Genomic DNA, 17,287 nt, shown 5'->3' with positions numbered 1-17,287 from the left:
GCACGTACATATGGTAATTGAATAGGATTACCTGGCATGTGGCTGCACTTGTACTCTCAGTTCTATTACTGAAGAAGGAGTGCACAGGGTTTGAATTGTGATTAATTGACTTTTCGTTAAAGGTAACATATTAAAAAATTCATCCAGTAATCCTGCCCAATACAGTCTTGCTGAGATGTGTCAAGTCAGTGAAAGGAAACTGATTCTTAAGTCTTAGCTGTTTTAAAATTTTGTCATGTCCTTCCTTGAACAGTGAGATAAACTTTTAGTTAAAACAAATTGCCAGACGTAAACAATGCAGTTGACATTTTTCAATGTAAACCCTCTTCACCACTCCATAACATATAATTATTCGTCTGTTGTATTACAATTCAAATGTAATGCAAGAATTTCTAGATTTTTCTATTTTATTTGAAACCTTAAAATAATGCATGTTTGCATTATTGATTTTAAATGTATTAAATATTTCCCTTCCTCTGAGTCTCTCACCTTAAGCAGGATATCCCAGCTGCGAGAGAGGAGAAACAGTAGGCCGAATCTCACACTGATTGCTGCCGCAACTGTTAGTTTCTCACAAAAGAATGGTGCTCTGAGCACAATTCTGAGAGGAAATTCTGATTATGGTTCCCTCAGAAATGCAGCACCAGACTTTCAGTCTGCCAGTTCTTTTGTAACACAGAACTGTGCAGTGAGCTTTTTTTTATTTGAAATTTAAAGCTCCTGAAAGCCATTTTGACAGCTGCGTCAAAGGTAACATACAAAACCAAAGTATGATGTTCGCATGCTGGGAGAGTAGGGTACCACATGGGCAGAGGGGTATAGGGTACCAGGTTGCTCAGGTGCCAAGATGACAGATAACTAGAATGCCAGCTGGGAAACGTGCCAGCCAGAGAGGAAATAGGGTGTCGGACAGGTAGGATGCCAAGCACAAAGACATGGGGTGCAATGTGGCAAAGCAAGGGATGCAGTATTTAGGGTAGGTCAGAGTGGATGGAAGAAATTGGGTGTAGCAAAGGGTAGGTGTGGGGTCTGGGGCAGTCTGGGCCCAGTGTTGGATGCAGGATGATGTGTTCAGACTAGATCAGAGTCTGGACAGGTTCCAGTGTCAGAGGGGGTTTGGGTTGGATCTGGTGGGGTAGGATCGATTAGGTCCAGCAGGCGGATAAGGGAGGGTATTGAGTCTGGCACCTGTATAGTCAGTCAGAGAAATTGGAAGCAAGGTTCCGGTCCCAGGTGTTGTTGGCTGTGGTTCTAAGGAGTGTAAGGGACCTGGGGGAGCTGTAGTTGGGGATGTGTGAATAGTTTCTGAGTAATCTGTTTCACCTGGATGTTCCAAAGTCTTTGATTTAAATGGAGACTTTCAGAGGGTTCCAGGCTAGAGAAATTGCCCAGTTGAAAATTTAATTTCACTGACACTTCCTTTTGTGTGTGCTATGGTGAGGATTCCACAGACCCCCATGTACAACCTCTATCCACACTTTAATGACTGTCTGGCCAGTGAGTCTTTGAGCTGTAGTTGTAACCCACCAGACTTTCATTCTCTCTTTAAAATACATAGCCTTTGCTAGGCTATTTCCACAATGACACAGCACAGCTAAGGAATTGACCATGTGGGGAATCGCATCAATGCTCCAATGGACCAGTACAGTCCAGTTTGAAATGTTAGGATTTTAAAATAATCCACTAGTGCATTGAATTTTGGCCATTATTTTTAAAATTGGACAGACACCCTAACATCTTGAATTATTTGCAATCAGAGTTTCTTAGACTGGCTAAAGCACACAAAGACACTATTTTATCTGTCAAGTTAGCTCTCTAAAAAAGCAATTCATCTCACTCTCCTGCCCTTTCCTTGTAGCATTGTAAATTATTTTATTTAATGATCCAGTCGCCTTTTGAAAGATTCATAATTGAATTTGTTTCAGTCACTCTCAGGTAGTGCATTCCTAACCCTTACAGTGATGGGAACAGTTTGTCCCTATCGCTTCTACCAGATCACTTGTAAGTTTATGCATCTCCATCAAATCTTCTCTCCTTCTCTTCACTAAGGTGGACAGCCCCAATTTACCTGTGTAACTGACGTACCGCATCCTTGCCCTAATGTACCCTGTTTAAATTGAATAATTTAACTTATTTTATCTCTCCTTTCTCTTCTAAGCAAAATGTAACAGTGCATTTCTCTGTACTGAATTTCATTTAGAGTCATAGAGTCATAGAGATGTACAGCATGGAAACAGACCCTTCGGTCCCACCCATCCATGCCGACCAGATATCCCAACGCAATCTTGTCCCACCTGCCAGCACCCGGCCCATATCCCTCTAAACCCTTCCTATTCATATACTCAGCCAAATGCCTCTTAAATGTTGCAATTGTACCAACTACCATCACTTCCTCTGGCAGCTCATTCCATACACGTTCCACCCTATGTGATAAAACGTTGTCCCTTAGGTCTCTTTTATATCTTTCCCCACTCACTCTTAACCTTTGCCCTCTAGTTCTCAGGGAAAAGACTTTGTCTATTTGTTGTCCATGCCTCTCATGATTTTACAAACCACTATAAGGTCACCCCTCGGCCTCCGACACTCCAGGGAAAACAACCCCAACCTATTCAATCTCTCCCTTTAGCTCAAATCCTCCAACCCTGGCAACATCTTTATAAATTTGTTTCTGAACCCTTTCAAGTTTCATAGCATCTTTCCAATAGGAAGGAGATAAGAATTGCAGCAAGATTCTAACAGCGGCCTAACCAATGTCCTGTACAGCTTCAACATGACTCCCAATTCCTGTGCTCAATACTCTGACCAATGAAAGAAAGCATTACAAACACCTTCTTCACTATCCTATCTATCTGTGACTCCACTTTCAAGGAGCTACGAACTTGCACTCCAAGGTCTCTTTGTTCAGCAACACTCCCTAGGACCTTACCATTAAGTGTATAAGTCCTGCTAAGATTTGCTTTCCCAAAATGCAGCCCCTCGCATTTATCTGAATTAATCTCCACCTGCCATTTCTCAGCCTATTGGCCCATCTGGTCCAGATCCTGTTGTAATCTGAGGTAATCCCCTTTGCTGTCCACTACACCTCCAATTTTGGTGTCATCTGCTAACTTACTATCTGTACCTCTTATGCTTGCATCCAAATCATTTATGTAAATGACAAAACGTAGAGGACCCAGCACCGATCCTTGTGGCACTCCACTGGTCACAGGCCTCCAGTCTGAAAAACAACCCTCCACCACCACCCTCTGTCTTCTACCTTTGAGCCAGTTCTGTATCAAAATGACTAGTTTTCCCTATATTCCGTGAGATCTAACCTTGCTAACCAGTCTCTCATGGGGAACCTTGTCGAACGCCTTACTGAAGTCCACATAGATCACATCTACCACTCTGCCCTCATCAATCCTCTTTGTTACTTCTTCAAAAAACTCAATCAAGTTTGTGAGACATGATTTCCCACGCACAAAGCCATGTTGACTATCCATAATCAGTCCTTGCCTTTCCAAATACATGTACAACCTGTCCCTAAGGATTCCCTCCAACAATTTGCCCACCACTAATGTCAGGCTCACTGGTCTATACTTCCCTGGGTTGTCTTTACCACCCTTCTTAAACAGTGGCACCACGTTAGTCAATCTACAGCCTTCCGGCACCTCACCTATGACTATCGATGATATAAATATCTCAGCAAGAAGCCCAGCAATCACTTCTCTAGATTCCTACAGTGTTCTCGAGTACACCTGATCAGATCCTGGGGACTGATCCACCTCTTTGTGTTTCAAGACATCCAGCACTTCCTCCTCTGTAATATGGACAGTTTGCAAGATATCACCATCTATTTCCCTACAGTCTTTATCTTCCATATCCTTTTCTACAGTAAATACTGATGCAAAATACTATTTAGTTTCTCCCCCATTTTCTGCTGCTCCACACAAAGGTCACCTTGCTGATCTTTGAGGGGCCCTGTTCTCTCCCGTGTTAACCTTTTGTCCTTAATGTATTTGTAAAAACCCTTTGGATTCTCCTTAATTCTATTTGCCAAAAATATCTCATGTCCCCTTTTTGCCCTCCTGATTTCCCTCTTAAGTATACTCCCACTGCCTTTATACTCTTCTAAGGATTCACTTGTTCTATCCTCTCTATACCTTACAAATGCTTCCTTCTTCTTCTTAACCAAACCCTCAATTTCTTTCATCACCCAGCATTCCCTATACCTACCAGCCTTTCCTTCCACCCTAACTGGAATATACCTTATCTGGATTCTCGTATTTGTCAAGTATCCACCCATTTCACCAACCTATGTATATTCTCTTGGAGTCTATTCCTGTTTTCCTCTAAGTTCATTGCAAGTTTGAGTCATCTACAAGTTTTGATATTTTACGAAATATATGTTTGATATCAATAGCTGAAGTATTCATCTCATATTTATAAAGAATGTAGATTTGCTTTGGCATTTCACAAATGTTTTGTCATGAACCTTTTGGAAACTTAATGTGATGCTATCAAAGGCCCAGAGATCTAGTAAATCATTATATTGCTTAATAAGTGCATGTATGATCCCAGCTGATGTTATACTGGATTGAAATCTAGCTTGATACATCCTTTTTTTGTTGTTTTATTTAATGAGACAGCCTTTCAATGAAACAGAAGAATGCAATTCTATAGATTTGGTTTTAACAATAAAACAGAAGTCTATTACACAAAAGAAATGACGGTAAAAAAGAATCAATCAAATTATTTGCATATAACACAAATTAAAAGATTTTGAAACACATAGTAAAATAAAATCCCATTGATCCCAATGCCATCACTGTAGAGTACTTCAACACCAGTTGGGCGGCACGGTGGCACAGTGGTTAGCACTGCTGCCTCACAGCACCTGTTAGACCCGGGTTCAATTCCCGACTCAGGCGACTGACTGTGTGGAGTTTGCACGTTCTCCCCGTGTCTGCGTGGGTTTCCTCTGGGTGCTCCGGTTTCCTCCCACAGTCCAAAGATGTGCGGGTCAGGTGAATTGGCCAAGCTAAATTGCCCGTAGTGTTAGGTAAGGGGTAAATGTAGGGGTATGGGTGGGTTGCGCTTCGGCGGGTCGGTGTGGACTTGTTGGGCCGAAGGGCCTGTTTCCACACTGTAAATCTAATCTAAAAAACCAGAGAGTTCTCGGTAGGTTATAGGTTTGACTTAACTATGTCCTCCAATTCCCAGTCTTGAGAGTTTGGGATACATTTTCCTTGATTTGTCACAAAACTAAGCTTCCAATAACCCCTTCAGGATTCTATCCAAATAATCCTGATCTGGAGCTTTCAACCTTACACTTAGGTAACCTATTTTATAATTGTTTAAAACTAACTACTTTCTCCAGGGAAAGCTGTTTCTTGCATCTATCTTCCACTAGGACCTCAGCAAACTGAAAACAGAAGCTGGATCAACTGTAGGTTTCTCCCAGAAGCAATCAAAAACTCTAATTCTTCTGAACCAAGAGCAAGCCAATGCTTTTGTTGTTCACTTGGTTCAATCGTAAAGCTCTCACAATGCAAACAAATTCCCAATATCGGACTGATTTCTCTTTCATACTGATTTCTCTTTCATACTGATGTTCATATATACTCCATATATACTAGCAAGTTAGTCATCAAACCTCCTTTATGCACAGACCAAAACCTATATGTCATAATATCAAATTCTAAAATGAATATTAAAACGTATAGTAATCAAACATTTTATATCTCAAAAATTATTGTGCTGGCTCCCCCTTCTAACCTTTCTTCACCAATATATTGTAGTTTCCTTGATTTCTTCAAATAAACTTCATGACTAATTTCCAAAGAGATATTTTTTCAACATGGCTCTCATGTGGATATAACAATATGAGTACCATCCCAAGGTATGTAATAGGTCCATTTATGCTAATCAACAAATGTCTTGCTTTGGTGCTCAGGAATACAAAATTAACAATGCAGTCTTGTTTTATTTCAGCAAAATTGTAACCAACAATTGGCTGTCAGACTCAATTCCCAGTGTTTACGTCTCTGAGTCAAATGATTGTGGAATCAGAGCCCATTCCAGGGACCTGAACTACAAACTTTGGGCTGACGTTTGGATAGAGAGCTACAGAATGCTACAGTGTTTGATGTGCTATCCTTTGGATGAGATTTTGAACCCAGGTCTCATCTTTCTCTTCAGTGGAGGTAGATGATTCAATGGCACTATTTAGAATATTCTCCATTTGTCTGCATGAGTGCAGCTTGACACCATCCAGGACAAAATAGCTCACTTGACTTGACACCACATCCACAAACTTCCATTCCCTTCATTTCCAGCCCTCAAAAGCAGCAGTGTGTACCATTTACAAGATGCTCTGCAGGAGGTAACCAGGGCTAATTAGACAGCACCTTCCTACCCTACAGCCAGCATCATCTAGGAGGACAAGGGCAACAAATATTTGGAAATACCCCCACCACCTGGAAGTTCTCCTCCAAGCTCCCCAACATTGTGACTTAGAAAATTTCACCCTTCCTTTAGTGTTATTGAGTTTAAATCCTGAAATCCCTTCCTAACAACATTGTGGGTTTACCTCGAGCACATGGACTGAAGTAAATCAGAAAGGCAGTTCACCATCATCTAGAGCATCAAGGGATAGGCAATAAATGCTGACCAGCTAGCTATGCCCACATTCCATGAGCGAATTTTAAAATATAATCATTTCAAAGAAGGTAAGGAGAGTTTTCCTTGTTCTCCACATCAGTGTTCATTCTTTAACCAATGTCATTCAAATATAGAATATCTCGTCACTATCTATTTGCAATCTGTTAGGCCTTGCTATACTTAAATTGCCTGCTGCATTTCCTCCATTAATACAACAACACTTATTTAGAATGTGCCTTTACACCAATAAGAGATCTCAAGGACACTAGGACGTATAAAATATTGCTTGGAGCCACATATGGAGAAGGAAGTTAAAAGTTTGGTCTGAGAGAACAATTTTACGAGGACGTCGAAAAGAAGGAAATTTCATGGTTTTGGGACCATGAAAGTATTCATGGTCAAGGCATGGCCTATAAGAGTGGAGTAACTACTATTAGGGATGCTAAAAGCCTAGAATTAGAGGGATTCACTTTCCTCACTGGTCTTTTGAGAAACAGTTGAACAGGCTAGGCTTGTATTCGGTGAAGTTGAAAGACTGCGAAATGACTTGATTGAAGTTTCTAAGATTTTGAGGGATCTTGACAAGATGCATGTGGAGAAGATGTTTCATCTTGTGGGAGAACCTTGATCTAGGGCTTACTGTTTTAAAATAAGGGGTCACACATATAAAACAGAAATGAGGAGAAATGTTCTTCTCATCGAAGCTTATGCTTCTTTGGAGCTCTCTTCCTCATATGTCAGTGGAAACAAAGTCTTTAGATATTTTGAAAGCAAAGTAAATAGACTCTTGATAAGCAAGAGGGTGAAAGGTTAAATGGACAGGCAGAATTGTGAATAATCAGATTGGCCTATGATCGTATGGAATGGCAGAGTGGTCTATTCCCATTCCTGATTGGTGTGCTCGGATGTTCTACTTTGTGCACTGGTAATTTTCTGTGAAGAACGTATTAACAAAAAAATTCCAAATCCACAATTTTTTTTAGTGAAGAATTTACTCAAATGCATAATCTAAATGCATGAATTTCTGTTGAAAAATAGCAGCTGTGCTAACCACTGAACCACCAGGGCAGCACAGTGGCTCAGTGGTTAGCACCACTGCCTCACAGCACAAGGGTCCCAGGTTCAATTCCAATCTCGGAAATGCTTGTGTGAGAGTTTGCACGTTCTCCCTGTGTTTGTGTGGGTTTCCTCCGAGTACTTTGGTTTCCTCCCACAGTCCAAAGACGTGTAGTTCAGGTGAATTGACCATGCTAAATTGCCGATAGTGTTAGGTGCATCAGTCAGAGGGAAATGGGTCTCGGTGGGTTACTCTTTGGAGGGCTGGTTGGGCTGAAGGGCCTGCTTCCACACTGTAGGGAATCTAATCTAATCATACTAGGTTGTGAATTTTCTGCATTATTCCAAATCAGTGCCAAAGGATTTAAATTAATTGGAAAACATTTATACAATTTTTACAAAAGTTAATTGAAATCAATAAGTGCAAACCAAACTCTCTAAACAGATGTCTTGTTTGAGAAATGAAAATTACCATGAAAAACAGCAGAAGGGAGGTTTGCTACTCCAAACTGCCATTGTGCCCTTTCAATCATAAACAGGTACAACTCCCTGCAAATAATATTACTCACATCAGTATTACTAAAATAAATTGCATGAAGAAAATGTTTGGGGAATTTTTATGAAGATTATAGAGGTGCATTGAGAACTGGAATTCAATTCCCTGGAAAGAAACAAAGCTGACAGCAGCATCTCACACTGAGCTTTCTTTACATCTGTATGCTGCTGACTTGTTTAATACTTTGCTGAATGGTTCTGTTTGATTAAAACCCTACGTAAACCTGAAACATTCACTCCCTCCACCACCACAAAGTGGTACCAGAGAGACGGAGCTGCTACAATTGGCAATCAGTCCCAAGTTACACCGACCAACGTCTCTTCTTTCAACAAAGTCTGTTTGCATTAATTTTTTTTGTCAGAAGTAACTTGTAACACTGTTCAATTTATGGCGCAGAAGATTAAGATCCTTTCACCCTTTATCATTTCTTCAAGTTAAAAGCCTCCAAATCATATCGAATGAATACACTTTATTCTAAATTTGGAGCAAGTATTCATGCTGAATCAATGATTTATGCAATCAATTCATCTTTTAAAGAAACATTAAGTCCTTTGAGTAGAAACATCTGAAAATCAATTTACCATCTCACAAAGATGAATTATCCACTGTTGGTAAAGCATTGCTTAAATTTTGTTTTGTCAGTAAGATAATTGAGAGATTGTTCGTCTTAAATCTGCAATGATTTGATTTGATTGATGAATTGCACACAAATTATTAGGTACTTGTTAATATTCGCCATCTAATTTAAATGCATTTATAGCTCTTTAGAACTCTAAGTAATGCTTAATTTGCACTAGATACGATGTACTCCCCCATTCGGAGAATGTGGAGAAAAGAATCTGATAAAATATTTCTACATTCTTGAGAAATTTGTTATGGATTCAAATTTTCAAAATTTATTAATTACAACAGCGTAGCATTGCTGCTGCTACTTTAAATAGGTTAACATAGCTCCAATCCAAATAAGCTTGAAATTAAATTTTGAGGTTTTGCATGGTTCAGATCATTTGAGGCTAGACTTAAAATGCAACTTAAAAGAACACTGTATATTGTGTTTAAATCAAATTTTTAGACATTCACATTTTAAATTGTTGTGGTCAACAGTACACCCAATACTCAAACAAAATAAAACCTTTATCCACAGGGCTGCCCTCTAGTTACCATCAAAATTGAATGTTAACTTGATGCATCATTTAGGCAGCCTGTATGTTGTAGCTTTCTCGACAATACTGACAATGTCTAAGTAGTGATAGTGATTAGGCAGTATCTTAACACCAGTTAAGGTTTATCAATTGAGGTTAGGGAGTATAGTGTTTCATTTCAACATGAGAAATACTTCTGAAGGACCAGAAACCTTTTAGTACAAAAAAGGGAGAATTTTACATTTTTTGATTAAGTCAATGTTGTATCAGATTATTTTGAGGATTGTCCCTGTGAGACCGAATAAGCTCTCTCACCATATCATACCAAATTCACCTCATTACTTACTTATCACACCCCTATGGAGTTTCTCACATTGGATTTCAGCTCCATCTCACCTTGTTAAAAATCACACAACACCAGGTTATAGTCCAAAAAGCTTATTTGGAAGCACTAGCTTTTGGAGCGCTGCTCCTTCATCAGATTGTTGTGACACATCATCCTCTGCATCATGTTACCTTATGTCTTTCCTGGAGGAGCTCAACACTCCACTGATATCTGCTGAAAGACTGCATCCCTTGTGCCCACACCATGGAACACTCTGAAGAACACTAGGCAAAAGTGAGGACTGCAGATGCTGGAAATCAGAGTCTAGATTAGAGTGGTACTGGAAAAGCACAGCAGGTCAGGCAGCATCCGAGGAGCAGGAAAATCGACGTTTCAGGCAAAAGCCCTTCATCAGGAATCTAGGCTCTGAAGAACACTGTCAGCTCTGAGCTGTCCTGCACAGTTTTGTTATTTGCTGCAGGTATGGCTAAAATGGGGAAGTCAGCATCACGCTTTGCTGAGGGAGTCCTGTTGGTTCTGCTGTATAGGCTTAGTGCTGACACGGCACTTCCTCCACCCTTCAGGATCAGCAGTGGTATCCATGACAGCAGACCGTGCCAGCCTGATCCCAGTGTGAAGTTGTAGTGTAGGAATAGGAGCAATGTCCTTCTCCACACTACCAGGGTAGGTACCATAATCTTCTTTCCAATACCTCACCCTCACTCTATCTCTGTTACTATAACCTCCTCCTCTGAGGCTCATGCTGTATCACTCTCATTAGGTCTGAAACATCTTACCCACTCCCTCTCGCCCACTCCAACTCCCAAGACCACTAACTCTGCATGCCTTCTGTGCTACCAACTCATTCATCCAGGACACCTCCCTCCCTGTGCCAACAGTACCAGCTGTCCCACCCACCTTGATCATCCATAATGCCTGTGCCTCTCTCATTCCAGGAGGAAAACAGGCCATAGTTCCTCAGTGGGAATTATTAATATTTCGGTGATAAACTGCACACAAGTTAGGGTGTATGTCATGGAGTGGCATGGTGGCTCAGCGGTTAGCATTGCTGCCTCACAGCACCAGGGACCCAGGTTCAATTCCCAACTTGGGTGATTGTCTATGTGGAGTTCGCACATTCTCCTTGTACCTGCATGGATTTCCTCCAGGTGCTCCAGTTTCATCTCACAATCCAAAGATGTGCGGGTCAGGTGAATTGGCCATGCTAAGTTGCCCAGAGTAATAGGTGAAGGGCTTTTGCCCGAAACATCGATTTTACTGCTTCTCAGATGCTGCCTGAACTGCTGTGCTTTTCCAGCACCACTAATCCAGAATCTGATTTCCAGCATCTGCAGTCATTGTTTTTACCTACCTGATAAATGCATTAGTCAGGAGTAAATATAGGGTAGGGGAATAGATCTGGTGGGTTACTGTTCGGAGGGTCGATGTGGACTTGTTGGGCTGAAGGGCCTGTTTCCTGTAGAGAATCTATTGGGCAGAAGGAGTCAAGACGTGCTATGCTGCCCAGCATTTGCCAATAGGATCCTGCCACTGACAAGGGCAGCAGGGCCTGGGCTGGTATTGGAGGCTGCCCTTGACCAACTGTGCAAGGATACCACTCAGCAAATGCTATCCCCTTCCACCTGCCTGAAGCCTGATTATAACCCTGGCAAATGTCCTCGCCTAATGTCTGGGCTAAATGGCATGGCAAGGCAGCAATAATTTGAATATGAGCCTGGTATCCTTAGCCAAGGGACAAATTTGCAAAAGGGCAATGCAAGGCAGGAATACTGTGAGTACCCAAGTTGGCTTAGAGTGAATGGACAACATGACAGTAAGAAAAGAGCCTGTAAATACATCTGGTCCAGTCCATGAGCTAGGTACATGTTCCTGAGTGCAGAGTGTCCTTGGTGCAGCATTAGATTAGATTTCCTACAGTGTGGAAGCAGGCCCTTTGGCCCAACCAGTCCACACCAACCCTCTGAAGAGTAACCCACCCAGACCCATTTCCCTCTGACTAATGCACGTAACACTACGGGCAATTTAGCAAGGCCAATTCACCTGACCTGCACATCTTTGGATTGTGGGGGGAAACTGGAGCACCTGGAGGAAACCCAGACACGGGGAAAATCTGCAAACTCCACACAGACAGTCGCCTGAGGCTAGAATCGTACCTGGGACCCTGGCACTGTGAGGCAACAGTACTAACCACCAAACCTGGTGCTGCCCATAAAGATAAAGGTAAGGGTTTAATAGTCTCAGCAGACCATGGGCTGCTCACTCATTACAGAGAGACTGGTGGTGTACAATGATTGCTGATGCAATCCAATGTGCAACGTTGAAGCGCAAAGATATCCTGAAAGTGGATTGTTAATATATAATAAAGATTCATACAGACTGGCACATGTCTGATGCAATGTTTGTGTTCCTGGTCCACATGTGGCTGGTACCCATGGAGCATGCCCTGAGTTGAAGGTGCCCTGATTCAAAAGGACGTTGTTCAGAATAAGCCATAAATTAATTTGGCCCGCTCTGGTTTCTCATCAAGTCTTCCCAACGTTAACCTTGTTCACCAAATTATAGTCATACACACAGAAACAGACCCTTTGGTCCAACTCCTCCATGTTTCCCAAACTAAATTAATCCCACTTGCCTGTATTTGACCCATAACCTTCTAAAACTTTCCTATTCATGTACCTATCCAAATGTCTTTAAATATGACTGTACCTGCATCTACCACTTCCTCTGGCAGGTCAGTCAACATACAAAAAACCTTCTGTGTGAAAACATTGCCCCTCAGATCCCTTTTAAATCTTTTTCCTCTCTCCTCTAGTTTTGAACTCCCCTACCCAAGGGAAAAGACCTTTGCTCTTCACCTTATTTCTGCCCTTCATGATTTTATAAATCTCTCTAAGGTCACCCCTCAACATCCTCCACTCCAGTGAAAAAGGTCCCAGCTTATAACTCAACCCTCCAGTCCTGGCAACATCCTTGTAAATCTCCTCTGAACCCTCTCTGATATAATAAAATCCTTCCTCTAGTAAAGGTAATCTGGTCTATTGACCAGGTGTTTAACAAGCAGCAACCACCATCAATTGGTGGCTCACTGCAGCTGAGGAGAATCTTACAGTACTGTTTGTGGAGAGCATGAAAGATGGCATGAGTTATTCCCAACATTGATATGGGCCTTGCCCAGTACCCAGTTCTGCCACACATCTCACCAGAGCACACATTACTTGGATCCTGTAAGTTTTTGCTGAATGCTGAGTCAAATCTAATAACATAGGATTGAAAATGAATGAGGTAAAATAAAAGTACTGCTGATGTCATTAGCTAATTGAGCAGAATAGTAAAGGGCCTGAAAAGCATCAGCTATGTTGTTAAATGTGGCAAAGCCTGTCTTGCTGTTCTGGAAAAACTCGCTGCATCTTTTAACTTACTTCCAGGTTCTAGGCAGTAGCCAGTTGCCTACCAAGGGGAGGTTATTGGTTGTTGATGAATTCATCATCGTTGTTATGTTATGATCCTATCCTGCTTCAGGAATATGCAGCTTCCTATTCTTATTACCCACCGTAAGCAAATCAGATGCCAGCAATTGTCCAGGAAGTTATAGCAGGTTCCTGGCAGCTTCATCTTGCCACTGAGTGTGAAGAGTCTTCATGTTGGTTACGACACAGCAACATTTCAGGGCACAATCCAGCCATATGCCCCTGTTGTCCATGAACATTGGCATCTGAGATTTGCTAACCCCTTGATACACTCATGGTACCTTTCTGATCCAGTGACAGGAGCTTAGGAAGCACAGACTTGTTTTGCAGGGTGCATTGACAACTAACATTGAAAGGCAGGGTCAGGGACCCAGTTCATTCAATGGAATAGGCTGCATTTAAGGACTGCTTTCTTAATGCTTGCTCACTCAGCACCTATTTGGACACTCACAGCACCTGTGTTGTACCTTCCCGTATCTTATTGTGCCTTTTAGTGTAGTCACACAACCAGGAAGTTTGCTTTGTTAGTCAGCAGTCTTCAGTCAAGGAAACCTACATCTTGCTGTACAGCACCGTACTATATCAATCTCACAACTGTACCGTTTGACAGCAGCTTCCAGAGCAAAGCCACTGGAGCAAGTAGGCAGACACTCTCAAAGCCTTAGTGGACTATTTCTCACCAAAGACCATGGAGGTACCTGTCAGTCATGGGGTCCCAGCACAGTAAGATACCAATCATGGGGATTGGTCACATGTCCAGCCTGGGAATTCACGGTCTGTGGTTTGTGTTTCCGAAGTCTGAGGAGTGCATTCAAGTCAGTACTGTAGCTCCATAGCAGCCAGTCCAGGGAATAGGGCTGACATGTATGGGGAGATTACAACCATCAGTGAGGAGTCTGGATACTTCTCATCTGGGGCTGTCTGGTTAGATGGTTCAGTAGCAGTGAGCAGTCCTTCAGGTATATCCAGAGAAATGAGCAGGTTGGGCGGAGGGACCTTGAGGGTTTGGGTATCTGCCATGGGAAGAGGATTCAGAAACCTGTTGTGGGGACCTGGGGCAGCTGGCTAGTAGGAAGTTGGGATGACAGTTTTGAAGAAGGCAACTGTATTGTAAGAGGATTACTGTAAAGCATGATGGGAAAGAGGTAATGCACTAGGGGATTTCTCCATGGTCAGGTGCTTCCTCGCTTCATGAGGGGATGTTGTGTCTGACCACACCAGGCATGGTCCCTTCATGTGCCAGGGGTTACGTGGAGGTGGTGGGCAGGTTCAGGCCCATGTAGCCAGTTTGGGTTGGGAACTGGGGAGGTATGAAGCCCATGCAGTTCATCAGAAGTGATTTCAGGAAAGTCATCCGAGTGTTCAGGATCTCACCAACATGTTATGGTGGAACTGGAAACCACTGCCCAAGGAGTGTTCACTGTCATTTTCTATCATGCGAAAATTGAAACAATGCAACGGGAGAGGAAATGGCTGCAATCCACCTGAAGTGGGCAGGGTCAATGTCTCGACTTATGAGGGAGGAGCCTGCAAGACCAATTAATGTGAGGCCTTTTACAGGGAAGAAACATTGCATCCAGACTCATGCACTGTTTGGAAAACAGACCTGTGGCTCCTTAATACCTGGATAAGGAAGTTTATTGTAAAAATAATGCACAAAGCTTTCTTCAGGACTTGGAACACATTTTTTCATTTCTTCACCATTAGTACACCCACAAAGCTGATATAAACACCATTGGTAAAGAAATTATGACCACTCCCAGGATAATAGAACATAGAACATAGAAAATTACACCATGTTGTGCCAAGGTTTAATCCTAATGAAAAATATAATAACTTTTTTTATAGTATATTTTTATTAAGAAAAAATAGATTTTTAAATGTTACAACAAATGCAAAACAATGCAATTCAAAACAGTACAAAAATAGTTAATTAGATTAGATTAGACTTACAGGCCCTTCGGCCCAACAAGCCCACACCGACCCGCCGAAGCGCAACCCACCCATACCCCTACATTTACCCCTTACCTAACACTACGGGCAATTTAGCTTGACCAATTCACCTGACCCGCATATCTTTGTGACTGTGGGAGGAAACTGGAGCACCCAGAGGAAACCCACGCAGACACGGGGAGAACGTGCAAACTCCACACAGTCAGTCGCCTGAGTCGGGAATTGAACCCGGGTCTACAGGCGCTGTGAGGCAGCAGTGCTAACCACTGTGCCACCGTGCCGCCCACTAAACTCAAATAATAAACAAAATCCCCAACCCACCCTCCTATACGAATGGATAAACATATATAGAGAAGTATAAAATTAAAGAAAAACCTAAACTACCATTTAACTTACTAAATAAATACCTAACAACAAACAAATAATTAGTAATAACTCAGCCCAGCCAAACAAAACACTCATACATTCATAGTTCCTCCTCCCTGGATATTGGACTCATGAAACACAATCGTTATGGTTATATAAAAGCCCTTGTTAGTGTGGCAGATAAATCTGTGTCCAGGCATTTCAAAAAAGAGTTGCCATGTCTTGTAAAAGTTCTCAGTTTTGTGGTGTACCATATTTGTGAGAAAATTCAGGGGAATATGCTCCATGACAATCTTCCGCCAACCCGACAGGCCTGGGGGTTTTTCTGATATCCAACCTAGCAAGGTATTCTTCCCTGCACAGAATGTAAGAATATTGAAAAGTTTTGCCTTATGCAAGTCTGCAGGAAATACAATGGATATGCCCAAAAGGAGCGAAATAGGGTCCTTCTCCACCCCTACAGCTAAAATCCTCTCCATTGCACCCACCACAGCGCTCCAATATGTTTGAAGCCTGTCCCAAGACCAAAGACAATGGGTAAGAGTACCCGTACAGACCTTGCACTTGGGGCATGCTGAAGATACCCCTGGTTTAAATTTTGACAAACGGTCTGGGGCTAAGTGGACCCTGTGGAGAATCTTCAATTGTAAAGCATGGGTCCTACTGCAAATTGATATCTTCCTTGCATTCTCCCAAATATACCAAGAAACTTCAACACCCAGCTCTCTTTCCCACATCTTGCAGAGTCAATCAGACATATCTGAGGTGGCACCCCCCATTGGTGATATAGAGTACTGACAGAGAGTGTACTCTTAGCCCTTAGTACCCCTCTTTCTACGTCAGATTTGTAGAGATCATTCAAAAGTGTGGTCCTTTTTTGAATAAAATCCCTAGCTTGAAAAAAACGAAAGAGGTCTCTATTAGTAACTCGGACTTCCGTACTAACTGATCGAAGGACATCATTACATCTCCCTCAAATAAATCACCCATGCAAGATATACCCCTAGCTGCCCAACGTTTAAACCCTGAATCTATCATACCTGGTTGAAAACTTGGCATACCCACTAAAGGTGTAAACAAAGATGTTTTGCCAATATTACCTTCCTTCTGCTGAATTGCCCTCCATGCTTTAACAGTATTGATGACTATTGGGTTATGGCAATATTCTCTAACTGTCCTCACCTTGTCCAAAACAGCAAACTGGTAAGGGGGCACCTTGCCTGGGAGACTTCGATATCTATCCATATTGAAAGAGGGTCCCCTCAAACCCAATCACTTAGATAGGTCAAAAGCGAGCTTAATTGGCAATTTTTAATGTCCGGAAGGTGTACTCTCCCCAATCTGTGAGGCAACTGCAGTTTGGCTAATTTAATGAGGGGCCGTTTATGGTGCCAGATAAAGGAGCTGAACCAACCGTTCAGTCTCCTGAGTGTTTGTTTATTGAAAATCAGGAGGAGCATATGCATAGGGTATAGCAAACGAGGGAGAATATTCATCTTAATAAGCGCTATCCGACCCAACCATGAGACTGGAAGTGCCTCCAATCTTTGGAGATCTTGTTTAATTTTTTCAAATAATTGAGTAAAGTTGGCTTTGAACAGCCAATCCAGAACTGAAGTAATGAATATGCCCAAATACACAAAACTCCCCTAAATGGGAATCTATAGTCACTCTCAAGAGTCAACTCTTTCATAAGACCACCCATAGGCATAGCCTCTGATTTAGCAAAATTAATCTTATACCCTGAAAAAGCACAAAA

The sequence above is a fragment of the Hemiscyllium ocellatum genome, chromosome 17 (genome assembly GCF_020745735.1).
Source record: "Hemiscyllium ocellatum isolate sHemOce1 chromosome 17, sHemOce1.pat.X.cur, whole genome shotgun sequence".
Classification (NCBI taxonomy): Eukaryota; Metazoa; Chordata; class Chondrichthyes; order Orectolobiformes; family Hemiscylliidae; genus Hemiscyllium; species Hemiscyllium ocellatum.
Note: the sequence above shows the minus strand (reverse complement) of the source record.